Here is a 27667-nt window from a genome sequence, read left to right on the forward strand (position 1 = left end):
GGTTGTGGACAGTGAGGAAGGCAGTACACTCCAATGGATTGGAAGGGTTGTGGGCAGTGAGGAAAGCAGTACACCCCAACAGATTGGAGGGGTTGTGGGCAGTGAGGAAGGCAGTACACCCCAACGGATTGGAGGGGTTGTGGGCAGTGAGGAAGGCAGTACACCCCAACGGATTGGAGGAGTTGTGGGCAGTGAGGAAGGCAGTACACCCCAACGGATTGGAGGGGTTGTGGGCAGTGAGGAAGGCAGTACACCCCAACGGATTGGAGGGGTTGTGGGCAGTGAGGAAGGCAGTACACCCCAACGGATTGGAGGGGTTGTGGGCAGTGAGGAAGGCAGTACACCCCAACGGATTGGAGGGGTTGTGGGCAGTGAGGAAGGCAGTACACCCCAACGGATTGGAGGGGTTGTGGGCAGTGAGGAAGGCAGTACACCCCAATGGATTGGAGGGGTTGTGGGCAGTGAGGAAGGCAGTACACCCCAATGGATTGGAGGGGTTGTGGGCAGTGAGGAAGGCAGTACACCCCAATGGATTGGAGGGGTTGTGGGCAGTGAGGAAAGCAGTACACCCCAACGGATTGGAGGGGTTGTGGGCAGTGAAGAAGGTTTTCAAAGCTTGCAGAGGATCTGGACCAGCTGGAAAAATGAGCTGCAAAATGGCAATTTAATGCAAACAAGTGTGAGGTGCTGCACTTTGGAAGGACAAACCAAGGTAGGACATACACAGTAAATGGTTGGGCACCGAGGAGGGTGGTAGAATAGAGGGATCTGGGAATACAGATACATAATTCCTTGAAAGTGGCATCAAAGTATTGAGTTCAGGAGTTAGGATGTTATGGTAAAGTTAATTTGGAGGACTGTGTGCATTTTTGGTACCTAACTACAGGAAAGTTATCAATTAGATAGAAGGAGTGCAGAGAAAATTTACTAGGATGTTGCCCAGACTTCAGGAACTGAGTTACAGGGAAAGGTTAAACAGGTTAGGACTTTATTCCCTGGAGTGAAGAAGAATGCGGGGAGATTTGATCGAAGTGTCAGTACTGCGCAATCAGCAAAAGGAGGTGTAATGTGCTCCTTCCGTCCAATAGTCTACAGGACATCCTTGGGCAAGGTGCAGTATCTGTTTAACCTCCCAGTCAGGGTCACATGAAGTTACGGATTGCAGATAGTGGATGGCTTTTATAAGCAGATTCTACAAATTGGAATTTATGGTTGTAGAATTAAAAACGCTGGGCAGATGAATCTGCTGGTCAATGGCCAGGGTTACCCCTCTAGTGCGGACACTGCAAATGAAGAAGGCAGCAGGAAACCACTTCAGTGTTTTTCCCTTGTATAATCCTGAACTCAACATCAACTATGGTCTCAGCTGAAAGGTGGAGCTTTCACCGAAGGAGAACAGGGGAGGCAACAACTACAATTCAGAGGGTCAGAGATCGTGACGGGTGGAGAGACACGATCGCCCACTCTGAACAGCAAGGCACCTGAATGAATGATTTAAAATTATGAGGGGGATAGACAGAGTAAATATAGGTAGGCTTTTTCCACTGAGGTTAATGAGACAAGAACTAATGGACATGGGTTAAGAGTGAAAGGAGAAATGTTTAGGGGGAGGAACTTCTTCACACAGAGAGTGGTGGGGGTGTAGCTTCCAGCTGAAGTGGTGAATCCGGGTTTAATTTAAACATTAAAATGAAATTTGGGCAGGTACATGAATGGGAGAAGTATGGAGAGTTATGGACTGGGTGCAGGTCGGAGGGACAAGGCAGAATAATAATTTGGCTTAGGCTAGAAGGGCCAAAGGGCCTATTTCTATGCTGTTGTGCTCTATGGTTCTAGTACAGTTGGCGTATTGCCTGACCAAAGGGACCAACTTTTCTTTCACCCAAATCATTGAGTGAACAGGTGGAGTTAAACATGGATCACGCTACCCCAGAGCAAGTTGCAAACTCCGGATCACTAGGTTCAACCAGCAGAGCCACTGGCCAGGTGAGATCACTCTTGATCATCACTGGCCCATATTCTCAAACTTGGACTCCAGTGTCAACCCCAACCATGCACCCCAGGTTCAATCCCCATCTTCTGTACCCCACCTGTCAAACATTCCTCTCCTACCCTCCACCCCTCCCATACTACCGGGCCTCCTGTGCTCCATCTCAGAACCATCTACCGCCCAAAAGCAAACAGTGCCCAGCACCAAATGTGTGGGCTGGGACACAGCTGCACGTTTCAGAGGAGGTTTGGAAGCTGAGAGGGTCCTCTAGGCTACAGAATCTTTAAACAGTTTCCACTCTGGCTCGTCAGGGGTGGAATTAGGAAACATGCCTTCAGGCAGAAGCTGAGAGAAATATGTAAATCTTTTGCAAGTGGAAAGTCATGCCGGGTTAATTAAACCTTTGTCAAAAATACGTCACAGAATTAAAAACAGATCTTACTTTCTCTCACCAGATTTCTCGCCCCCTTCCCCTCTCTCCACACCTCATTCCTCCCCTCTCCCATTCCATGTCTCTCTCTCTCTTCCCCCTCTCTTTTCTGTCACCCTCCCATTCTATCCCTCCCTCTCGCTCTCTTTCACTTCTTAGAAAGTTTAAGAACTTTACTCAGCCCAAATATTGTTCCAAACATTTTTCCAACATTTCAGAGCAACGCCCCAGTCATGGGGTGACTCATCAGCCTTGATTGAATGAAGCAACTTCAGCTACAAACTACAAATGCCAACTCGAGACAACACAAGATCTACGTGCATTTTCAGCAGTAGAACGTGACCCATTGAAGTGGCGGTGTTGGCGGAGCGCTGCAGTGGACCTCATTGGGGAAGCAGCACCATGCATACATCACTATAGAACATAGAACACTACAGCGCAGTACAGGCCCTTCGGCCCTCAATGTTGTGCAGAACCATGAATCCCTTCCTTAAAAAAATTTTACGTAACCCTCCCTACCCCGTAACCTTCTATTTTCCTCCATCCATGTGCCCTTAAATGCCCCCGATGTTCCAGCCTCCACCACCATCCCTGGCAAGACATTCCAGACCCCCACAAACCTCTGTATAAAAAGTTTACCCCCGACATCTCCCCTAAACTTCCCTCCCTTCATTTTGTACACGTGTCCTCTGGTGTTTGCAGATCCTGCCCTGGGAAACAGGCGCTGACCGTCCACCCTCTCTATGCCTCTCAAAATCTCGTAGACCTCTATTAAGTCTCCTCTCATCCTTCTTCGCTCCAAAGAGAAAAGTCCCAGCTCTGCTAACCTGGCCTCATAAGATTTATTTTCCAATCCAGGCAACATCCTGGTAAATCTCCTCTGCCCCCTCTCCACAGCTTCCACATCCTTCCTGTAATGAGGTGACCAGAACTGAACACAAATACTCCAAGTGTGGTCTCAACAGATTTGTAAGAGTTGGTATTATAGAAAATGCTCTTTATCAACTACAGTTCGACATTTAACACCATCATCCCCTCAAAACTGATCAGCAAACTCCAAGACCTGGGAGTTAACCCCCACTATATAATTGGATCATGGATTTCCTCACCACCAGACCACAATCATTGAGGATTGGTAAGAACATCTCCTCCACAATCTCCATCAGTACCGGAGCACCACAGGGCTGTGTTCTTAGCCCACTGCTCGACTCAAATTACAACTATGACTGTGTGGCTCAGTACGACAATAACACCATCTATAAATTTGCTGACGATACCACGGTAGTAAGTTGTATAAAGGATGGAGGTGAATCTGCATCCAGGAGGGAGACTGAAAACTTGGCTGAATGGTGCACCAACAACAACCTCAACATCACCAAAACAAGGAGCTGATTGTGGACTTTAGGAGGGGAAAATGGGAAGGGTACGAACCAGTGATCGTTGGGGGAATCAGAGGTGGAGAGGGTGAGCAAATTTAAGTTGGGAGTCATTATTTTGGTGGACCTTTCCTGGACCCAAAAGATGCAGGAGTCGGCCATCCGGCCCGTCAAGCCTGCTCCGCCATTCAATAAGATCTTGGCTGATCCCCATATCCCTTAATTCCCCGACTATGTAAAAATCCATCTAACCTTGCCTTCAATATATTTACTGAGGTCGCCTTCACTGCTTCAATAGGTAGTGAATTCCACAGATTCACCCCGCTCTGGGAAAAGCAGTTCCTCCTCATCTCTGTCCTAAATCTACTACCCCGAATCTTGAGGCTATATCCCCTAGTTCTGGTCTCCCCAACCAATGGGAACAACTTACATACCTCTATCTTATCCATGCCTTTCATAATTCTATATGCTTCTATAAGATCCCCTCCTCATCCTTCTAAATTCCAGCAAGTACAGTCCCTGATGAATCAATCTCTCCTTATATGCCAACCCCTTCATTTCTCAACTAAATTCAGTTCAAGTTTGTTGTCATCACATGAACTTATGAAACTGAAAGCATGTTTGAAAAACATTGGAGTTTTTTTCCCCCCACCCCCAAGGCCATCGCCAGCAGAATAGATAAGGATGAACGAGCTGCTGTGGTGTATTTAAACACTCAGTGAGCCTTCGAAATGGTGCATGGGAAATTATGAAACTGGTTTTCAGTATTCAGTAGTGGGAGTAGAACGTCAGCTTGGATTGAGGATTGGATGACTTACAAAGCAGTGGGGTCATTTTCAGTTGGGTCATTGGTGACTGATGGGGTGATGAAGAGATCTCAACATTTCATAATCAAAACAAATTTAAATTTTAAATTCTATGAATTTAAACATGCAGCAAGGTTACAGTCCTTTTTCGGCCCTTGAGCCCGTGCTATCCAATTAACCTACAATCCCCAAAACGTTTTGATTGGTGGGAGGAAAATGGAGCTCCCAGACGAAACCCATGCAGATACGGGGAGAACGTACAAATTCCTTTGAGACTGCTCGGGATTCAAACCTCGATCCTGATCGTCGGCACTGTAACGGCATTGCACTAACCGCGCCACTCAAAATGAACAATGAAATGGATGAAGGGATTGAATAGAATATATCAATGTACAGTGTGGGCAAGGAGGATACAGTGTCTGTGAGATGATATGCTTAGGTTAGTGAGAGCAAGATATGTCACATGGTCCACAATGCGTAAAAATGGTGAGAGTTGGAAAAGCGTTAGGGGGTTTTCATTATCACCAGGGGGGTCCTTGAACACAAACTGTGACCTGGTATTTATAGCAAGAAGATTACAACACAGAAACAACCCTTCTAGTCTGTGCCAAACTGTTTTTCTGCCTAGTCCCACTGCCCTGCACTCAGCCTATAGACCTCCATACACCTCTCATTCTTGTACCTGTCTCAATTCTTTTTATATGTTAAAATTGAGCCTGCATTCAGCTGCCAGCTCGTTCCATACCCCCACCATTCTCTGTATGAAGAAGTTCCCCATAAACTTTCCCCTTTCACCTTTAATCCATGTCCTCTGGTTTGTATCTCACCCACCCTCATAATATCTCCCTCATAATTTTAAATACCTCTATCAAATCTCCCTTCATTCTTCTAGGCTCCAGGGAATAAAGTCCTAACCTGTTTAACCTTTCCCGGTAACTCTTTCAATCTTATTGATATCTTTCCTGTAGTTCAGTGACCAAAACTGCACACAATCCTCCAAATTTGGCCTCACCAATGTCTTGTACAACTTTACCATAACATCCCAAATCCTAGACTTTGATTTTTGAAGGCTAAGATGCCAAAAAGCTCTCTTTACAACCCTGTCCACCTGTGATACCACTTTCAGGGAACTCTGTATCTGTAGTCACAGATCCCTGTTCTACCGCACTCCTCAGTGCCCAACCATTTACCGTGTACGTCCTTTCTTGGTTTTTCCTTCCAAACTGCAACACCTCACACTTGTCTGCATTAAATTCCATCTGCCATTTTTCGGCCCATTTTTCCAGCTGGTCCAGATCCCTCTGCAAGCTTTGAAAACCTTTCTCACTCTCCACAACGTCTCCAATCTTAGTGTCGTCTGCAAACTTGCTGATCCAATTTACCACATTATCATCCAGATCTTTCTCTAATTTTAAACCCACTGAGACCAAGAGTGTTCTCTCATACTGCAAAAGGTGTCGGGCAATGCTCATGGCAATTCTTTGTTTGTCTTACGGCATGCAAAAGTTGAAGTATATCTGTTACATTTTTAATGTTTTGTATGTGACAATAAAAGGAATCTAGAACCTTGTCTGGAATATCACGCATTCCTCTGCCCTTCTGACCTTAGCAATGATACTCGTCCACTTGTGGGAGTGTAGCAAAGGTTCACTAGATTGTTTCTTGAAATGAGACGTTAACCACACTACAGGGTTATAAAGAATGAGCATCAATCTCATCGGAGTGCCGAGTGGCTTGGTGCGAGGACAACAGCCTCTCCCTGAATGTCAACAAGATGATGGAGCTGGTCGGAGACATCCATAAGAGTTGGGTCACTCCTGTGTCTGTATTAGTGGTGCTGGGTTGGAGGCAGTAGACAGCGTTAAGAGCAAATGTCTCCAATGACCTGTCCGGGACCAACCAAATCAACCTGATAGTCAAGGTGATGCCCCAGCATCCTTCAACGACTTCTACAGTTGTGTGGGACAAGAACTGCTCCACCCAAGAGCACAACAAGCTGCAGAGGGTCATGAACACAGTTCAGACCATCACACGCACCACCCCCCACCCCATCCCCCACTGCCTCGGAAAAGCAACCAACAAGCTAAAAGACTCAGTACACAAACGTGTTGGAGAAACTCAGCAGGTCATCGAGCATCCATACAAGGTAAAGGGAGATCAACATTTTGGGCCTGGGCCGTTCATCAAGGTACAAGGTGGGCGTTTGAATAAAATGCTTTATTGCCTTCGACCCCAGTATCAGCAGATGTTATTCTTTAATAATAATAAATGGCTCATCCCACCCCGGCCTCGTTCCTTTCACTCCCTTTCTAGTCAGGAAGAAAATTTGTTCGTGTGAGATCACACCCCAGATCCAACAGTTTTCTTCCCTCTATTATCAGACTCCTGAATGAACCCCTAGCACCAGTAAAGTAACATTGGCCACATTCCATTTGAACCCATGTAATTCTACTCTCTGAGTGAGCTTATCTCTGCTATGCTTGTATATGGACAGACTTGTTGGATAGCACACAAATCAAACCATTTTACTGTACCTCAGCACACAACAATAAAGGTTACACAGAAACCAAAATTATTCCAAAAAAAATCAGCATACTTAAGCCCGGGGTGTCCCGATATGATTGTTTACACGGGGGCCCTTTTACACAGCTTTCCTGTGTTGCAGAATTTGTCGGAGGGGGAAACGTCGTATTCATTAGGCCTGTTTCTTACGGAGTGGCTGCAGTCAAGTTTACACTGCAGCCACTCTATAAAAAAATGTCTGGGCACGAGTGGAAAAATTACGGGATGGAATTTGCATAAAAAATTCCATCCCGACATCTTTACACTGCCACTGGAGTAGAAATGTTCCTGAAATTTTCTGCTGTTCAGCGGCTATGTAAAAGTTCCTTTAAACTCATTAAAATGTACCCTGTTGAATTGAATGTAATGCAATATTTGCTGGGGTTTAAAATTCATAAATAAAATAATTAAAAAGAAATAAAATGTACCTTGTTCTTGCAGAGCGGGACAGGATGAACACAGAGGTTGGCAGGATTTTTAAAAAGGTCTATGGAATGCTGGGTTTCATTAGTCGAGAGACTAGCAGGTTTCAGGTGGCCAGAATACCCGACTGTAAAGCCGCCTATTCTACCCCAATGCGGCTGTCGGGTGGCCACCTGAAAGTGGAGAACCTGGCCCCAAGGAGCATTTACCTAACCCTCCTCGGGTAGGTATATTCTCCGGCTCAGAGCATCCCCTGTTGCACCTGAACGCGAACGCAGCAGTAACTACAGAAACCTAGGGTCTACGAATGGTGCACGTACGTACAAGACATTTCAACACGATGAGGAAAACAGTCAAGAAATTATTAACTCTCTACAATGTAATTTGATTTCCTTACATTAGTGATGGCCACCCGTTCATTACCAGACTAACAGAAGTACTCTGATATACGCAATACAGAGGCTTACAATTTATTAACAGTCGTCACCATTTTCCCATCTGCGGCGCCAGCCAGCACTTCAAACAAAGTTTGTATTTTCTTTTTTTTTAAAAAAGTCTCTCGCCATCCTTAGCTTTCTGAAAATGTATTCGTGTATGCTTTCTTAAAGCGGTCTCCCTGTTGGGTGCATGTCAAGGGTTGAGATCAGTGTTTCTCTCTAGGTACAGGAGCAAGTTTCCTAAATATGCTCACAGGACACAGACAGTCTACAGGAGCCACGTTCGCTCAGACGCGGCTCTCCTTCAGCCGGCATGTTCAGGCGAGAGAAAGGTGTCTTCTCCGTGGCCACCTGAATGTCCCAGCTGCACTCCCCCAGCCGCGTCTGCTGGCGCATTATCTGCGTCCGAGTACCTGAAACCGGCAACTGAGTTCAGGAGTTGTGAGGAAATGCGGTAGCTCTACAAATCTCTGGTGAGATCACACTGAGAGTATTTGTGTTCAGTTCTAATGACCTCATTACAGGAAGGGTGTGGAATCTATAGAGAGGGAGCAGGGGAGATTTACTAGGATGTTGCCTGGATTGGAAAATAAATCTTATGAGGCAAGGTTAGCAGAGCTGGGATTTTTCCATGTAAAGATTTTTCTCATGTCACTGTCAACGGACTTTCTTTTCATTTTCTATCTTCAACCCCTATTCTTCAGTCTCTCAGCTCCCACTCCCCGCACATACTCTTCTACCAAAATCCCCCTGGCCTTCCGTTCAATGGAGAGATCAGTGCCAGCATCTCCAATCCATCCTTGTAACTAAAGCCCTTCATTCCAGCAAACACTGCTCCCTTTAAGGAGGTCTCTCCCTACCCCCCCCCCCCACTCCCACCACCATAGAAGCATTTTGAACATTGAAACAGAGTAGATGTGGCAAAGTTGTTCCCCATGGTAGAGGAGTCTAGGACAAGAGGGTACAACTTCAGGAATGAAGGGCGTCCATTTCAAACAGAGATCCGGAGGAATTTCTTTACTCAGAGAGTGGTGAACTCTGGAATTTGCTACCACGATCGGCTGTGGGAGCCAGGTCGTTGGGTGTATTTAAGGCATAGATTGATAGGTATCTGAATAGTCAGGGGATCAAAGGTTATAGGGAGAAGGCCGGGGAGTGGGGCTGAGTGGGAGAATGGATCAGCTTATGATGGAATGGTGGGGAAGACTCGATGGGCTGAATGGCCAACTTCTCCTCCTCTATCTTATAGGTCTTGTATTCTTCCTGTAATGTGGTGACCAGTATTGAACAGAATACTCCAGTTGAGAATGGACAAGAACTTTATCAAGGTTTAGTATAATTCGCCTTTTGTGCTCTGTGCCTCTATTGTTAAAGCTCAGAACAGCATGGGCCTCATTAAGTGACTGCCTGTGCACCCAGAAGCCCAACTTCCCTGCTCCTGCACATCTTCAAACCCATCCTTCAGTCAACATCACCCTCTGAATCTTCCTCCCAACTGCAGCATCTCGTGGCTCCACATTACGCCACGCAACCGAGTTACAGGGAAAGGTTAAACAGGTTAACACCTTATCCCCTGGAGTGTAGAAGAATCGGGGGAGATTTGAAGGAGGTATTTAAAATGATGAGGGGGAGAGACAGAGTAAATGTAGATAGGCTTATCCACTGAGATACAAACCAGAGGACATGGGTTAAGAGTGAAAGGGGAAAAGCTTAGGGGGACCACAAAAGAGGGAACTTCACGCAGAGAGTGGTGGGGGTGTGGAATGAGCTGCCAGCTGAAGTGGTAAATGCAGGCTCAATTTTAACATTTGAGGAATTTGGACAGGTACACGGATGGGAGACGTATGGCGGGTTCAGACTGGATGCAGGTCAGTGGGACCAGGCAGAAGAACGGTTCAGCACAGACTAGAAGGGCCGAAGAGGCCCGTTTCTGTGCTGTATTGTTCTATGGTTTGGGTCATTTGCAAACTTAGAACACTAACATAGATCAGAAAAAGCACCTGCTGCCAACAACAATTGCTGAAAAATGCCACTGTTCAGTATTTTCCAGACCTTTCACTGCAAACTTCCATTATCTGTTGCTAACCAACTTCCCACCCACTAATATCAATGCCTCCTTTGCCCTTGTATGCTTTAACTTTGTTAATGAGCCGTGAAACGGGACCCCTTTCAAAAGTCTTCCGAATGTCCAAGTAAATCACATTGACTGCATTAGCCTCATTATTCTCGCTGTCCTCAAAAGATCAACTTGGTAGAACACAGTTTGCTCTGAATTAACCTGTTCTGGATTGTCACAGTTTATACATTTTCTCCAAGTAGCCACCAGATGTTCTGATTAATGTTTCAGACAACACTCCTGCTACTGAGCGGCGAGTTATTGCTGGATTCATCAATATGAAGAGCTTTTGACTGCTCTTGGAACATAACCACACAGTACAGGCCCTTCGGTCCACAATGTGGTACTGACCTACACATACCTAATAAAAACAAAACCCTTCCTACCTCATTACTTGATTTTTCTTTCATCCGTGTGCCTGTCCGAGTCTAATAAAGGCCCTTACTGTACCAGCCTCCACCACCATCACCACCCCTGGCAAGGTATTGCAGGCACCCAAAACTCTGTGTAAACAAAACATCCCAAAACTTTCTACTCCCTTCACTTTCTACTATTCATCTGCACTTGGAATTTAGGAGAATGAGGTGAGGGGGGGTGGGGGTGGAAATCAGTCTCTGATGTGGCAACTCACCCCGCATTCTCCCCCCCCCCCCCAACAGGTCATCAACCTGGAAACTACTTCTGCAATGAGGTGGGGGGGGGGTGAAATCAACCTCTGTTTGTGCTTTTGGCTCATCCTTTCCTGTGCTTTGCAGGGTGGGATTCACTCTCCTGTCGTGTGTGTGTTGGGGGGGGGAACACCACTCCCTTGTCGTGTGTGTGGGGTGGGGGACACACCACTCCCCTGTCATGTGTGTGGGGTGGGGGGGGGAACACCACTCCCCAGTCATGTGTGTGTTGTGGGGGGAGGGACACCACTCCCCTGTCGTGTGTGTGTTGTGGGGGGGGGAGGACACCACTCCCCTGTCGTGTGTGTGTTGTGGGGGGAGGGACACCACTCCCCTGTCATGTGTGTGTTGTGGGGGGAGGGACACCACTCCCCTGTCATGTGTGTGTTGTAGGGGGGGGAGAACACCACTCCCCTGTCGTGTGTGTGGGGTGGGGGGAGACACCACTCCCCTGTCGTGTGCGTGCGGTGGGGGGGGGGGACACACCACTCCCCTGTCGTGTGTGTGGGGTGGGGGAGGACACCACTCCCATCGTGTGTGTGGGGTAGGGGGGAAACACCACTCCCTGGGTGAAACTCTGTCCAGACCTTCATCATTTCCTACAATGTCCACATCAACAAATGGGCTTTTCGCAAGGTCTCCCTCTGCCTCTCCCTCTTCACCTCCTCCTCTCTCTACCCCCTCCCTCTCCTCTCTACCCCCCACTCTAATCCCCCATCCTCTCTACTCCCCACCCCACCCCACTCCCCCATTCTCTCTCTACCCAATCTATTCCCCATCCTCTCTCTATTCCCCCATCCTCTCTCTATTCACCTCATCTTCTTTATTCCCCATCCTCTCTACCCTCCCACCCTCTCTATTCTCTCATCCTCTCTAACCCCCCCACCCCCCTCTCCCCACCCTCTCTCTACCCCCCACTCTACTCTCCCATCCTCTCTACCCCCACCCCTACTCTCTAACCCCCTCTTCCTCCTCTCTAACCCACCCTCCCTCAAAACCCTCTCCGCTGGGACACTTCCCCGACGCCCGAACGCGGCCACAACTCCGGAAAGTTGGAAGCGGCCGAACTTACCCGCGGACCGGCTGCCGGACGATGCTGCGCTCCGGGGCTCCCCACGTCTCTCTGGCCTGGGACCGAGAGGAAGGGAGGAGGCAGCGAGTGGGGGCCAGGACCGGGGTGGGGAGGAGGTCGCTCCGGCCCGCGGTCGGTGCACCCCCCCTGGCGGCAGGACTCGCCGGCAGCTGCGGGAGGAGGAGGAGGTTCGCCTGGAGGGTCCGTCCCAGCGAGGCTCAGTCTCCCGGAGACCGGGCAGAAATTGCCAGTGCGGGATCAGAGATGGAATGAGGGGGGTACGAGTTTCTCAGACAGAAATTCCCAGCCGATGTTTCCTGACCAGCTGAGCTTTCTCCCAATGATCTTCTTCCTGATTTCAAGCATCTCAGTTTTTATTTGTATTGGTGGCAAAGAGGAGGCATTCAGGAGGGAGATAGATCAGCTCTTGAACCACCACAACTTTGCGCTCAACATTAGCAAAGCTCAGGAGTGGATTGTGGACTTCAGGAAGGGGAATTCTGGAGACCTTGAACTAGTCCTCATCGCCATGTCAGCAGGTCAAGAAGTTCAAATTCCTGGGTGTCAACATCTCCGAGGATCTGTCCTGGAGCCTTCATGTCGATGCAATCACAAAGAAGGCTTGCCAGCGGCTAGACTTTATGAGGAGTTTCAGGTGATTCGGCATGTCACCAAAGACCGTGGAAGCATTCTGGCTGGTTGTATCACTGTCTGGTACGGGGTATCAATGCACAGGACAGGAAAAAAAAACTCCAGAGGGTTATTAACTAGTCCTGCAACATCATGGACACCAGACTTCACTCCATGGAGGATGTCTACATGAGGCGGTGTCTTAAAAGAGCAGCCTCTATCCTCAAAGACCCCACCACCCAGGCCAGGCCCTCTTCACTCTGCTACCATTGGGGAAAAAGGTCCAGGAGCCTGAAGACGAGCACTCAGCGGCACATGGACATCTTCTTCCCCTCCGCCATCAGATTCCTGGATGAATCACAGACACCCTACCTCACTTCGTTTTCTTGCATTACTTTATTTATTTTGTAAAACAATGATTTTCATGACATGTTTATGACAGTAAATTCTTATTCTGATTCGTCTAAAAATGGCATCATGGCTTCCGGTGAACAAACCTCAGTCTTAGGGTGTGACCCACTGTCAGTTCATAAATTTGGAGGGGAAGGGTCAGTGGATTCCTCAGTATCCCACCACCCCATCCAAACTCAGGGCTCATTGGGAATGAACGATGCCCAATGTTTCAGCTCGAGACACTGAATCAGGATTGAGAACATGGAGGGGAGGACACTGGAGAAAGGGGTGAGCCAGGGGCTGGTAGGTGATAGGTGGAACTAGATGAGGTGAGGGATGATGGGGTGAAGACAGGAGCTTGCAAGTTGATGATGAGACCATAAGACATGAGAGCAGAAATAGGCTATTCAGCCCATTGTCTTCCCCACCATTTAATTATGAGCTGATCCATTTCCCTATTCAGCCCCTGTATTGGGAAGGGTGTGGTTATCACATGACAGCACTTCCCCCCTACCTAAGTCAGAGGAAATACCAGCTGCCAATCAAGGTTTGGTTCTGCACATCCTGCTGTTGGACCATGTAAATTACCTGGACTACACTCTCCAGCCTGCCTGTAATTGGCTGTTTGTAGAGCTCGTCGAAAGAATCAAAGACTTGTTGATCCAAACCAAGGCTTTTATTAGCAAAAGACAGGAGCTCTTCACAGGTGGCCGACCTGTCCGGAATGATCCGACCTGGCTAGGGACACAACCCTTTAAGGCCCAGACAATAGGCATGGCTTAGCTCTCAGCCAATCGCTGTAAGCACAGTCTAGATAAAGTAACTATATACACTATGTACATTGGTGATAGATCTGGACTATCACACTGTTGTAATTGGATTAACCTTCCTGACACTGAGCCATTGGATCCCTGCTAACAACCTGGGCTGGACCCTCCAGCACTATAAAGGTGCCCATATTCTCTTTGTTCGCTCTCTTTGCCAGGTTGGGACCACCCTGCTTCACTCCAGGCCTAGAAACGTGGAAGGGGGCTGGAGAAACTGTTGGTCAGATGTGCACTGTTAAAAGGGTTGGGAGCGTTTAATTAGTGTCCTTTGGAGCATAAAGCCGTGCCTGCACTGAGTCGAGGGGGGGGGGGGTGTGTGGGACATCATAGTGATGTTTCCTTCATCATTGTAATGTACTAGTTCTGTGTGTGGGTGTTTGTCTGTTGCATCTGTTATCATTTCTCACACTTGCCTCCTGTAAGTAAAATCTTTCCCTACCAAAACTGTGTTCAGAGTCCTTGCCTTTGAGACCCATCAAACCTGTTTCTTCACTCACAACAATTGGTGCTACGAGCAGAATCTCAGGGGTGTTGGCTGGACACAGGCATGGGGAAACATTCTGGAACAGGGGCAAAAAAGCCAGTGCAGGCACTGAGGATGGGATTCCTGGGGGAGAAATTTGAGTGCTTGCCGATCACAGTAAACCAGAGGTCTGGACTAGCAATTGGACCCACATGGTCTCCCTCCTTAAGAAGACGGGGTTCCCAAAAGGGAGTCAAAGGGGTGCCTTTTGGCTGTTTGCGTCCCTTCTGAGATGCCAGGTTTACTAACCGAACCCAGCATTTATGCAGCCAGAAGGACAGGGAATTAGAAGAGCTCCGGCAGGGCTGCTGCACGCTGCAGGAAGGCAGTTCCGGCTGCCCAGACTTGAGCCATTGATCTCGAGGATAGGGAGACTGAAGTCACCTGCAGGTTAATATGGCTGCAGCAGGCACGGGCAGCCCGCAGGTTGCGTTGGCAGCCAGGCCCACAAAAAAACCGAGTCCTGGTCCAGAACGGTAACAAGCTGGATGCATGCTGGGGGACAGGGATATATGGTTAAACAGTGACAAGGAGGGGATGCCTGAGGAGCCTAGGTCCCACAACCACCCTTCCCACTATGCATCTGAACCCTTGCATGCTCGACCCATCACCATGCCCACCGCAAAGACGTGGAGGATGCTGTTGACCAAGTTGTGGGGGGGGGGGGGTCATTCCTGTGGTCACTCTGAGACCACAGAGACCCATGATTTCACCCCAAAGGAGCTAACCCAGCTGGCAGATCACTACCGCCAACAGCTGGGTGATCACCTGGCCGCATGGCTAGTCCGGCTGTGGGATGAGGGGGCCCCCAATTTGAGCCTCCCATCAAGAGGCGAGCACCCTGGAGAGCCTCTCTGACCAACAATACCCTTCAGGCACCACAGCCAGAAATCTGGGAAGGCACTACCCTGTGTAATGGGATCTACATGGCACCCGCAATGGGGTGTGGTATTGAGGGCATACGGGTTATTAGAGAGTGGGCGCTGGTCAATAGCATCTACCAGGGAGCCTGTGACCATAATGTTTTTAGAAAATACCCAAGTGTCCAGTGCCCTAGCAGGATACCTGGTCACCACTGTGCCTCCTCCCCCCCCCCCCCCGCCCCCCTGCCCCATTTAAGGTCAGTGGTCCTGCCTCTCATGGCATTGGCTAATGGGAAGACCATGCAGGATGCCATCACCCTCCTGGAAGCGCACCCCCACCCAGGTCCATAGGACAGTAGTGAGAGCTGGAAACACAATCCCTCCTCACTTTAAGCGCAGGCAGCTGTTCTTGATCTGCTGCACACAGGGGTGGACCATGCCATTTACCCCCTGTGGAAAGAGCTTTGTTGAGAATCACTGCTGTACTTCCTCTGGATGCTGCATGACCTGCTGAGTTTCTCCAGAATGTTTGTGTTTTGCACCCAACCTTAGCGCCTGCAGACTTCCTTGTTTAACATCATCTGGTTGATCTTTTTGTGTGGTACCAATGTCTGTGATATCCTCCCCAAAGTTTGGCATCCAGAACTGCACACAATTGTTCAAACTAAAACTTAAATTGGGGTAAAGATTCGACACAACTACTACAGGGTCTCCCGTAAGAAAGCCACATTCTTATGGGGGCCAGACAATAGGCTGTTTTTGACACAGCAAAGCAAGTTGTTGAACAAGCACTGCCCCCTGCCAGGCAGGTGTTCCTTTTAAATTACAGATCTCGGCCAGTGAAGCAGTCGCCGAATGGAACCTCTGGCAGAGATCCAGGGGGTGCAGAGTCCCAGTAGGCTTCTGGACAAAATATCCGACTGGAGCCACCGCTTACCACAACCCATTCAATACTGGGACATTGGTCAACACTTTCCTCGGGGTTTTTTTAATGATTTTGTTAGCACCTTTACAGAGACACTGAGCTGACTACTGGTCAACAAGACTGTTTGTCATCCATTATGCAAAAAGTCTCATCAAGAGAACAGCTGTTGCTCTGGAAACTTTATCACTGGACATTATAGCTTATCAATCTTTTATAATGGATTTTTTTTTTAAATGGCACCCTTAGCTGTGGTTTTTACTATACTCTAAGCACAGATACATAATCGTCGTGTGTGGATGCAAAGTTACAGTTTGTAAGTTGGCCAGCGTTGATCTGACCATGATAGGAAATATTGTGTATATTTTGTTTCACAATGGCAGCATCACCCCAAAACTCCCATTAACAGAAAAACACCTCATGGGGTGGGGGCTGTGGGAGCCTTTATTTAAAAACACTAAATTGGCTAACTTTCCTTCCTGACTCCTCCTGGCCATCGTTACAGGGATCCAACACAGGCACTTGGGGCACCCATTGAAAGAGAACGCAAGCAGGAACGGCATCCTGGTGTCAAATGTTAGCCCAGAGAAACAGGCACCCCAGGTACACCCTGGATGTATACCTGCCAGCCTGCCCCCTACCTCACCATGTGATCTGTGTGTAGGAAGCACCCAAGCATGAGCCCAAGGTACGGGATGCACAAGCCAAGAGAGGCCTCTGGCACCTGATGGATGATTTTGCACTACCTTCTCGCAGAGTTTGGTGGTAAGGGTGCTCACATTTGCCAGCCAAGCTGAAGAAACCAGGCATATGCATCGGTGACCAAACAAATTCCTTTTCTTACCTTCCCCTCTGACTCTGGGGAGCAGCTCCTACTGCACCCTGCCCGATCGGTAACACAATGACCTTGTTTGGTCAGGGTTGGGGGCTAATCATTGAATTTGACAATGTCCAGCATTCAGAGGGCATTAGTACATATACTGACCTCAGACAGCTCCAAGAAAAGTGCAGAGAACAAAACAAAGGACTCTACATCACCTTTGTTGACCTCACCAAAGCCTTCGACACCGTGAGCAGGAAAGGGCTTTGGCAAATACTAGAGCGCATCGGATGTCCCCCAAAGTTCCTCAACATGATTATCCAACTGCACGAAAACCAACAAGGTCGGGTCAGATACAGCAATGAGCTCTCTGAACCCTTCTCTATTAACAATGGCGTGAAGCAAGGCTGTGTTCTCGCACCAACCCTCTTTTCAATCTTCTTCAGCATGATGCTGAACCAAGCCATGAAAGACCCCAACAATGAAGACGCTGTTTACATCCGGTACCGCACGGATGGCAGTCTCTTCAATCTGAGGCGCCTGCAAGCTCACACCAAGACACAAGAGAAACTTGTCCGTGAACTACTCTTTGCAGATGATGCCGCTTTAGTTGCCCATTCAGAGCCAGCTCTTCAGCGCTTGACGTCCTGCTTTGCGGAAACTGCCAAAATGTTTGGCCTGGAAGTCAGCCTGAAGAAAACTGAGATCCTCCATCAGCCAGCTCCCCACCATGACTACCAGCCCCCCCACATCTCCATCGGGCACACAAAACTCAAAACGGTCAACCAGTTTACCTATCTCGGCTGCACCATTTCATCAGATGCAAGGATCGACAATGAGATAGACAACAGACTCGCCAAGGCAAATAGCGCCTTTGGAAGACTACACAAAAGAGTCTGGAAAAACAACCAACTGAAAAACCTCACAAAGATAAGCGTATACAGAGCCGTTGTCATACCCACACTCCTGTTCGGCTCCGAATCATGGGTCCTCTACCGGCACCACCTACGACTCCTAGAACGCTTCCACCAGCGTTGTCTCCGCTCCATCCTCAACATCCATTGGAGCGCTCACACCCCTAACGTCGAGGTACTCGAGATGGCAGAGGTCGACAGCATCGAGTCCACGCTGCTGAAGATCCAGCTGCGCTGGATGGGTCACGTCTCCAGAATGGAGGACCATCGCCTTCCCAAGATCGTATTATATGGCGAGCTCTCCACTGGCCACCGTGACAGAGGTGCACCAAAGAAAAGGTACAAGGACTGCCTAAAGAAATCTCTTGGTGCCTGCCACATTGACCACCGCCAGTGGGCTGATAACGCCTCAAACCGTGCATCTTGGCACCTCACAGTTTGGCGGGCAGCAACCTCCTTTGAAGAAGACCGCAGAGCCCACCTCACTGACAAAAGGCAAAGGAGGAAAAACCCAACACCCAACCCCAACCCACCAATTTTCCCCTGCAGCCGCTGCAATCGTGTCTGCCTGTCCCGCATCGGACTGGTCAGCCACAAACGAGCCTGCAGCTGACGTGGACTTTTTTACCCCCTCCATAAATCTTCGTCCGCGAAGCCAAGCCAAAGAAGAAGAAGAAGAAGACCCACTTGATTAGTATCGTTTTTTTAAAACATGTCTTTTTGTTTTACTTATAACATATACTTAGTCATTGATGGTCTCATGATTTGTGAGTGGTGTGACCTCCGAGGGGTGGATTGCAGTGGGAAGGGTTGTGGCTGTCACCTGACAGCATTACCCCCTACCTAGTTGAAGGACACACCAGCTGCCAATCAAAGTTTGGTTTCATCCACCTATTACTGCACACCTTGCTGTTGGTTCCATGTAAATAATCTGGACTGGACTCTACAGCCTGCCTGTACTTGGCCTTGGGCTGTTGTAATTACATTAACCCTCCTGGCACTGAGCCACTGGGCTCTGCTCATGACCTGGGCTGGACCCTCCAGCACTATAAAGGTGCCATGTGTTCTTTGTTCTCTCTCTTGGCCAGCTTAGGAACACCTTGCTTCATTCCAGGCCTAGAAATGTGGAAGGACGCTGGAGAAACTTTGGTAAGATGTGCACTTTTAAAAGAGTGGGGAGAATTTAATTAGTGTCCCTTGGAGCACAGTGCTTGCACTGAGTCAAGGGGTGGTGGGACCTCGTAGTGATTTTTGTGTGTGTGTGTGTGTGTGTGTGTGTGACAGTATTTTCTTCCCAGGCTATTTTCCCCATGTTCGTTATTAATTGTCCTCTATTTCTTTCCCATGGCTGCTTTAAACTGTGCGTGCGTGTATGTGCTCCATATGTTACAATTTCTCACACATGTAAATAAAATCCCTTCCCTACCAAAACTGTGTCCAGAGTCCTTGCCTTTGAGTCCTACCAAACCTGTTTCCTCACTCACAACAGCCCCACTGCCCGACCTTCTCCCTATAACCTTTCATGCCCTGGCTAATCAAGAACCTCTCAAACTCTACCTTAAATATACCCAATGATCCGGCCTCCACACCCACCTGTGGCAACAAATTCTACACATTCACCATTCTTTGGCTGAAGAAATTCCTCCGCATCCCTGTTCAAAGTAGATACCCATTAATCCTGAAGTTTTGTCCAAGACTCTCCCACCATGAGAAACACCCTTTCTACATCTAAAATATGAGATTCCATCCCCCCCCCCCCAACAACATTCTTCGAAGTTCCAACGTGTACAGGCCAAGAGCTGTCAAACGCTCTTCATTTGATCATTCTTTCATTCGCAAAATTAGGGGGAGAGCCACAGGGAAGAAGTCATAGGTGGATAATGAAAGGAGGGCACAAGAGAAAACAAGGAGAGGGGGGGACTTGATAGAGGTCTACAAGATTTTGAGATGCATAGATAGGCTGGACAGCCAGCACCTGTTTCCTGGGGAAGGAATAGAAAACACCAGAGGACATGTGTACAAAGTGAAGGGAGGGGTTTAGGGGAGACATCAGGGGTAAGTGTTTTACACAGAGAGATGTGGTTGGATGGAATGCCTTGCCAGGGTGTGTGATGGAGACTGAAACATTAGGGGCATTTAAAAGAATCACATGGATGGAAGAAAAATAGAGAGCTACGGTTGTGACTAATTACTCTTCCAATCCCTCCTTGGACCTTGTCATGCTCACGTCAGCTCGTGTCCCTGTGATGCATCCACAAGTCTAAGGATTTTGTAGATGGCATTCAGGATGGTAGTCAAACCAGGTTAGGTGTACAGACAGAGATGATGGCTGAGTAATTTAAGATCCAGTATAATCTGGTGGTCCCGTGGTGACCTCCTCTATATCAGAGACTGGGAGATTACTTAGTTGAGCCCCTCGGCTCTGTCCACCACAATAGCGTGGATCTCCCAGAGGCTGCCCATTTCAATTCCCTATCCCATTCCCTTGCCGACATGTCTATCCATGGTCTCATGAACTGCCAGATTGTGAGACCACCCGCAAATTGGAGGAACTTCATCTTCCGTCTGGGCACCCTCCAACCAGATGCATTAATATAAACTTCTCCAGTTTCTGTTAGAGTCTCCCCTCCCACCCCATCTTCTGCCTTCTGTCTCCTTCCCCCCCTCTCTCTCTCTCTCTGTCTTTCTCTCTCTTCCCCCTTTTCCATCTCCTTCCACAGAGCCAAAAACAACCTCCGTCCTCCAATTAATTCTCACCTTTCCTCTCTCCTGCCCTCTACATCCAATTAACACCTTTTGCCTGTTGGTCTGTACCACCACTGCCCTTTTATTTAATCTCAGGCACCCATCTGCTTTTTTGACTAACACCTTAAGGAAGGGCTCAGGCCCAAAATGTCGGTTATACATCTTTACCTTTACGGACGCTACAAGACCCGCTGAGTTTCTCCAGCATCTCTGTGTGGTTACTGCCATATCCACTTCATTCACCAACCTGTCACTGTGTGGAGTTGTGGGCCTGGATTCCACTCACCACGGACAGACACTAGTGACTGGTGGATATTGACACTGACTAACGGCTGTCAACTATTTCCAATATGCTGTGTGTTTAATTTCGGGCTTCCAGTGTCTGCAGTTTATTGAATTTGCATTTGATGTCAGAGTTCAGGTTTATTGTTGTGTGTCCCAGGATGCAGTGCTGAAGTTTGTTTAGCAAGCAGTACAGCTAGACATCTTTTTCTTTGGCTTGGCTTCGCGGGCGAAGATTTATGGAGGGGGTAAAAAGTCCACGTCAGCTGCAGGCTCGTTTGTGGCTGACCAGTCCGATGCGGGACAGGCAGACACGATTGCAGCGGTTGCAAAGGAAAATTGGTTGGTTGGGGTTGGGTGTTGGGTTTTTCCTCCTTTGCCTTTTGTCAGTGAGGTGGGCTCTGCGGTCTTCTTCAAAGGAGGCTGCTGCCCGCCAAACTGTGAGGCGCCAAGATGCACGGTTTGAGGCGTTATCAGCCCACTGGCGGTGGTCAATGTGGCAGGCACCAAGAGATTTCTTTAGGCAGTCCTTGTACCTTTTCTTTGGTGCACCTCTGTCACGGTGGCCAGTGGAGAGCTCGCCATATAATACGATCTTGGGAAGGCGATGGTCCTCCATTCTGGAGACGTGACCCATCCAGCGCAGCTGGATCTTCAGCAGCGTGGACTCGATGCTGTCGACCTCTGCCATCTCGAGTACCTCGACGTTAGGGGTGTGAGCGCTCCAATGGATGTTGAGGATGGAGCGGAGACAACGCTGGTGGAAGCGTTCTAGGAGCCATAGGTGGTGCCGGTAGAGGACTCATGATTCGGAGCCGAACAGGAGTGTGGGTATGACAACGGCTCTGTATACGCTTATCTTTGTGAGGTTTTTCAGTTGGTTGTTTTTCCAGACTCTTTTGTCAAAATGTTTGGCCTGGAAGCCAGCCTGAAGAAAACTGAGGTCCTCCATCAGCCAGCTCCCCACCATGACTACCAGCCCCCCCACATCTCCATCGGGCACACAAAACTCAAAACGGTCAACCAGTTTACCTATCTCGGCTGCACCATTTCATCAGATGCAAGGATCGACAATGAGATAGACAACAGACTCGCCAAGGCAAATAGCGCCTTTGGAAGACTACAGCTAGACATAGTACAGCAAGTAATACAGAGGAGCAGAGAGAGTTCAGTTAGAACAGCAATGTAATTTTACTGGTGTGGGGGGGGGGGTGAAGTTCATTCAGGAGTCTGATGACAATGGGAAAGAAACTGTCCTTGAGACTCGTGAAGCGTGATCGCACACTCCTGAATCTTCTCTGTGAAGGGATTGGTGGGGGGGGGGGGTGAGAAGAGAGTGGCCAGGATGTGCCTTTATATGTTGACTGCAGTGGGAGTTACAGACAGAGTAGATGGAGGGGAAGGTGTGTATAGTGGCCTATATTCACGGTGTCTTGTGGAACTGGGATGAAGTTCCCGACCCACGCAGGGATTCACCCCAACAGGATGCTTTCAACGGTGCATCAGTAGAAGTTGTTAATAGATGCAGGTGACATGCCAAATCTCCTCCCTGAGAGAGAAAATAAAATGACCTCATCTCTGTCCTGAATTTTTAAACAGAGATCCTGGAATCTCAATTCTCCCGAAGAGGACACATGACTCCAAACCCACCCTATCCACATCACTCAGTGGTTCAATTGTTCTCTCTCCCTCTCTCTCCTTTTCCCTCTCTCTCCTTTCACAGAACCAAAATCAATTCTCACCTTTTCTCTCATCATATCCAATTAACACCTTTTTGTTTGTTGGTCTGGACCCCTCCCCCTCCCATTCTTCTCCCTCTCTTTCCCCAGCCTTTCATTCTGACACCTGACTTTTTTCACTCACACCTTGAGGAAGGGTTCAGGCCCGAAATGTCAGTAATATATCTTTACCTCCTTGGTCACTGCGAGACCGGCTGAGTTCCTCCAGCATTTCTGTGGGGAAAAAAGAAGCAGGGGAGGATTCTGAATCTGGTTTATTGTCATCCACATGTGTCATGAAATTTGTTGTTTTGGGGCAGCGTTATTGTGCAGAACAAGGTGCAAAATGACGACAAATACAAAATTTACAAAACATAATTTTTAAAAAATTTAAATTTTGAGAAGAGGGCATGGCCTGGGTGCGTCCTTGAGGATAGAGGCTTTCTTGACACTACCATGATGGCACTGGTCGAGTTCACAACCCTCTGTAGCCTTTTCCTGTCCTGAGCTTTCGCATCCCCGTACCAGACAGTGATGCAACCAGTCAGAATGCTCTCCGCACTACCCCTGCAGAAATTTGCAAGGGTCTTTGGTGACATACTGAATCTCCTCAAACTCCAACAAAATATAGCCCCTGGCATGCCTTCTTCATGATTGCATCAAAATGAAGGTCCCAGGATAGGTCTTCAGAGTTATTAACAGCCAGAAATTTGAAATTTTTTACCTTCTCCACTACTGACCCCTCGATGAGGATTGGTTTGTGTTCTCCTGGCATCCCCTTCCTGAAGTCCACAATCAATTCCTTAATTTAACTTGTATTGTAAGCTGCTTTCCTGGTTCCAGGGTCAAGGATGACACTGAAAAGCTGCAGACCAACCTGGAAGGAGTAGGGTGAGGTGTCAGAAATTGTGGTCTACATCATTTGCAAAATTGTGGGCAAAAGGGATGAAGGACTGTGAGCAGTTTCAAGCAAACTAAGATTGAAAGCACCCAAGGACTTCAAGGGCATCGATACTGGAATTGTTCTCCATGTTACATACCATGGGGGAACAGAAAGAACTTGGGATCCAAATCCATAAACCCCACTAAGTTTCATATTGATAAGGTGGTTCCGAAGGCAGGGAACTGAGTTCAAGAGCTGCAAGGTAATATCAGAACTCCATAATAGGAAGGGTGTGGAATCTTCAGAGAGGGCACAGATAATTACCTGGATCAAAGAACATATGAGGAATGATTGACCAAGCTAAGACTTTTCAATTTGGAGCAATGGAGGAGAAGAGGTCACTTAATAGAAGTATGTAAAATTATCTGAGGGATAGAAAGAGTGGAAAGCCACCACCTTTTTCCCCAGGTGGCAATGGCCAATACCAGAGGAGATCCTGCATATGATGAGTGGAGGAAAGTTTAGGGGAGATGTCAAAGAGGTAGGTTTTGGGTTTTTTTTACACACAGAGTTGTGGGTGTCTGGAATGCATTGCTGGGATGGTGGTGGACTCTGAGGCATATGGATGTCCGAATAAAGAGAGGGTTTATGGGTGTGAGGGAGAGAGAGGGTGGAGGTTTGTATGGGTCAGCACAGAATTCTGGACTGGAGGTCCTGTACCCTGCTGCTCTAAGCGGGAAAGATGGCAGAAAACCTTCTGGAGATGTTGGGGAGAATGAGCTTCTCCTGTATTTTCCCCACCTCTAATCATCAGTTTTCTTCACTGGCAATTGAAGGCTGTGGGGTTGAGAGTTCCACCAACAATTGGCATTATAGGTCCTGTATGGGGCACCAGGCAATACAGATGGCAACATTTTGTCTGTCTTATGGCAGTCTAAAGAATATTTCATGTGGAATTAAATTTTCTGTTTTGTTACATGTCAATAAGATAATTTTGAATTTTATTTGAGCAAGGTCCTCGTCAGCCCTTCCCAGCATTCCCCCAACTTGGCTTGTCTCATATCCATCCATAGGAGATGTTGCTACCAACAAACACATCAAGGTCCCAACAATTATTTGTCCTGAGGACTTATAGTCAGGACATTATATAAATCAATTTGATGGTTATTTAGTCATGGAATCAGGCCCTTAGGCCCATCTCATGCCCATTAAAAGTTCAGTCCCTCATGGTGCAGGAACACCACTGTCATTCCACTATGATTAAGAAAATGATGAGTGTTGCAGACAGGGTTTCCCCACTCTAATGAATGTGTCATATTTCCTCCTTAAATTGTACATGATTTTCTCCAGGGGAAATCAACTCTTCAATTCCATATTCCCTCGTGTACTATTTAGGTGGGAGTCGGACTTCCACGTGACCGCTATACAATTCCTGGCTACTGAGAAAGCGACTTTGCAAACTGAATTTGGTATCTGGTAAGTTTAAAACTCAGGCCCATAATGTTTCCCGAAAGGTACATTTCTGGATCTAGTGGAAAAATCCACTTTTGTAATATTTTTCAGAAGGTCCTCCAGGTCCTCCCAGAAAGATCTCACCTTTGTACACAGCCAGGTTGAATGGATAAAGGTTCCAATCTCCACACCACACCTAAAGCACATTTCCGAGATTTCTGGTTTGGATTTATATAATTTTTGTGGTGTGAGATACAGTTGATGCAGGAAATTTTCTGTACCTGGCGTTAATAGCAGCTGTCATGCTGTCCAGACACAGGTCTGACCAGTACCGCTCTTGGATTGTTGTGCCCAAGTCTGAGTCCCATCTTTCCCACAACCTGTGTAAGCCCGGCTTCAGGCCCTCACTTTGGAATAGGAAATACATTATAGAGATGAACTTGCGTGTTATTTCCCCTTCAAATTAGAGTCTCCATGTCACTACACATAGGCAGGGCCATAGTTTGTCCCAAGTTATCCCTTGAGAAAGATCTTAGCTGAAGATAGCAGAAGAAATTTTTATTTGGCAAATCATACTTATTCCTAAGCTGTTTGAATGACATGAGCTGCCTCCGTCCATAGCAATCCCCAATACACCTGATCCCCTTCCAACACCAGGTGTCCAGGATCTAATTATTCAGAACCATAGGTATTCATTTGTTCTGGGACAAGGGAGTTTTAGGAGATAACCCCACCTTTAGCAATACATTGATTAATTTTTTTTAGCCATGTCTGAATTACATTTTAAAATGTAGTTATCCATTTCCCTTGATGTCTATTTAGTGTCCCATTTATGTATTAACTCTCTTGCCATCTTTTCTCCTACCGTATGCAGTCCAATTTGTGTCCAGGATGGGGTACCACCTCCCTCATAGAGAGAAGCAATAACCCTCGACTGGGCCGCCAATAGTATTTTATAAAGTCTGGCAATTTCAGACCTCCCAGTTCATAACCCCGTCAATTTTTCCATGGAGACCCCAGCCACTTTACTATTATACAAGAACTTCTTGACGTGTTGTTGAGTGTCTTAAAGAAGATCTGGGGCAATGGGATGGGCAAGGACTGAAATTGATATTGTAGTCTTTTCATCACTTTTCATTTTAATACAGTTAACCCTGCCCACCAAAGTTATGGGCAGGGTTTTCCATCTATCAAGGTCCTCCTCAACCTTCCAGAGCAAAGGGAGATAATAATATTTATATAAATTACGTAAATCCTTATCCACTTTTAACTTCCAATATTTGATGCCCTCTTGTGGCTATTTAAATTGTTGATATTGTCTGTGACCCCATTTGGTCAAGGGCATGATTTCACTCTTGTCTAGATTTACCTTGTATCCTGCCGCATACAGCAGTGGAAGCCAGATCACTGCGAGTATTTAAACAAGAAATAGACAAGTATTTCCTTAGAGAGGGCATCAAGGGATATGGGGAAAAGGCTGGAAATTGGAACTAGTGTAGAGTAGCTTAGTGTAGATGGGCTTAGTTGCCTGCATCTGCTCCTTTGTCTTGTGATCTTGAGATTTTGCCATAATCCTCCAGTGTGCCAATGGCACCCCCGGGTCTGTCAAATATACTAGCACATCATCAGAAAATAAATTGATTTTATGCTCAGCCTGGCCCTCTCTAAACCCCTTTATATCTGGATCTCCCCACCAACATCCAGGACACTTCACACGTCGTCCATCACTTCAACATCTAGTTCCCTAAACTCCATTGCCTCATATTTACCATGGATATCCAATCCTTAACATCTTCATTCCACATACTGAAGGCCTCTAAGCACTTTGTTTCTTTCTGGACAATAGACCCAACCAGACTCCCTCCACCACCACCCTACTCTGGTTGGTAAAATTTGTCTTCACCCTCAATAATTTCTCCATTGACTCATCCCACATTCTCCAGGTCAAAGGGTTAGCCCTGGCTACCCACATGGGCCCCAGCTATGCCTGTCTTTTTGTTGTCTATGTGGAGCAATCCGTGCTACTAACCTACACAGACAAGACCTCTCAACTCTTCCTCCGCAACATCAATGACTACTTTGGTGCTGCCTCATGCATTTATGATGAGCTTGTTGACTTCATCCACTTTGCTGTCAAGTTGCACCCTGATCTCAAATTCACTTGGTCCATCTGTAGCAACACTCTCCCTTCCTCAATCTCTCTGTCTCCATCTCGGGAGACAAATGGTCAACAGACATCTACAAACCCACCAACTCCCACAGCTACCTCCACTACACCTCTTTCCATTCTATTCCCTATAAGGAGTCCATTCTATTCTCTCAATTCTTCCATCTCCATCGCATCTGCACCCAGGATGAGATCTTCCATGCCAGATCATCAGAGATATCCTTCTTCAAATGCGGCTTTCTCTCCACCAAACTTGGCACTCACCCACATATCCTCCATTACCTGCACGTGCCCTTGCCCTCTCTGCCCCACACACGACAGGATTTCTCTTGTCCTCACCAACCACTCCACCAGCCTCCTCCAATGCATCCTCCTTCGCCATTTCCACCACCTACTACATGATCCCATCACTAGACACATTCCCCTTTCCACCTTCCTCAGGGATTACTCCCTCTGTGATTCCTTCATCCGTTCATCCATTCTTCCCTCCACACCAATGTCCCCTTGGTACTTTCCACTTGTGCCCACACCTCCACCCTCCCCACCATTTTGGACCTCAAACAGTCCTTTCAAATGAAGCACATTTCACTTGTGAATCTGCAGGGATAATCTTCTGCATTTGGTGCTCCTGTTATGGTTTCCTCTACA

At 47.7% G+C, this 27667-nt stretch overlaps 1 protein-coding gene across 3 annotated transcripts in view; it reads right to left on the reverse strand.

The window, feature by feature from the left end:
- tmbim1a (transmembrane BAX inhibitor motif containing 1a) overlaps positions 1-12112 on the reverse strand; it is a 51687-nt gene extending 39575 nt beyond the window's left edge. Inside the window, exon 1 of one of the 3 annotated variants that reach the window (XM_069913019.1) lies at positions 11881-12112. The gene's annotated coding sequence lies outside the window, so the exon portion shown is untranslated. Of the gene's footprint in view, positions 1-10526; positions 10630-11880 lie in introns of those variants that run through there. The other 2 variants (XM_069913015.1, XM_069913017.1) reach the window with 2 other exon arrangements.
- Positions 12113-27667: the final 15555 nt, after the last annotated feature.

This window comes from Narcine bancroftii, unplaced genomic scaffold, assembly GCF_036971445.1.
Source record: "Narcine bancroftii isolate sNarBan1 unplaced genomic scaffold, sNarBan1.hap1 Scaffold_296, whole genome shotgun sequence".
Lineage (NCBI taxonomy): Eukaryota > Metazoa > Chordata > Chondrichthyes > Torpediniformes > Narcinidae > Narcine > Narcine bancroftii.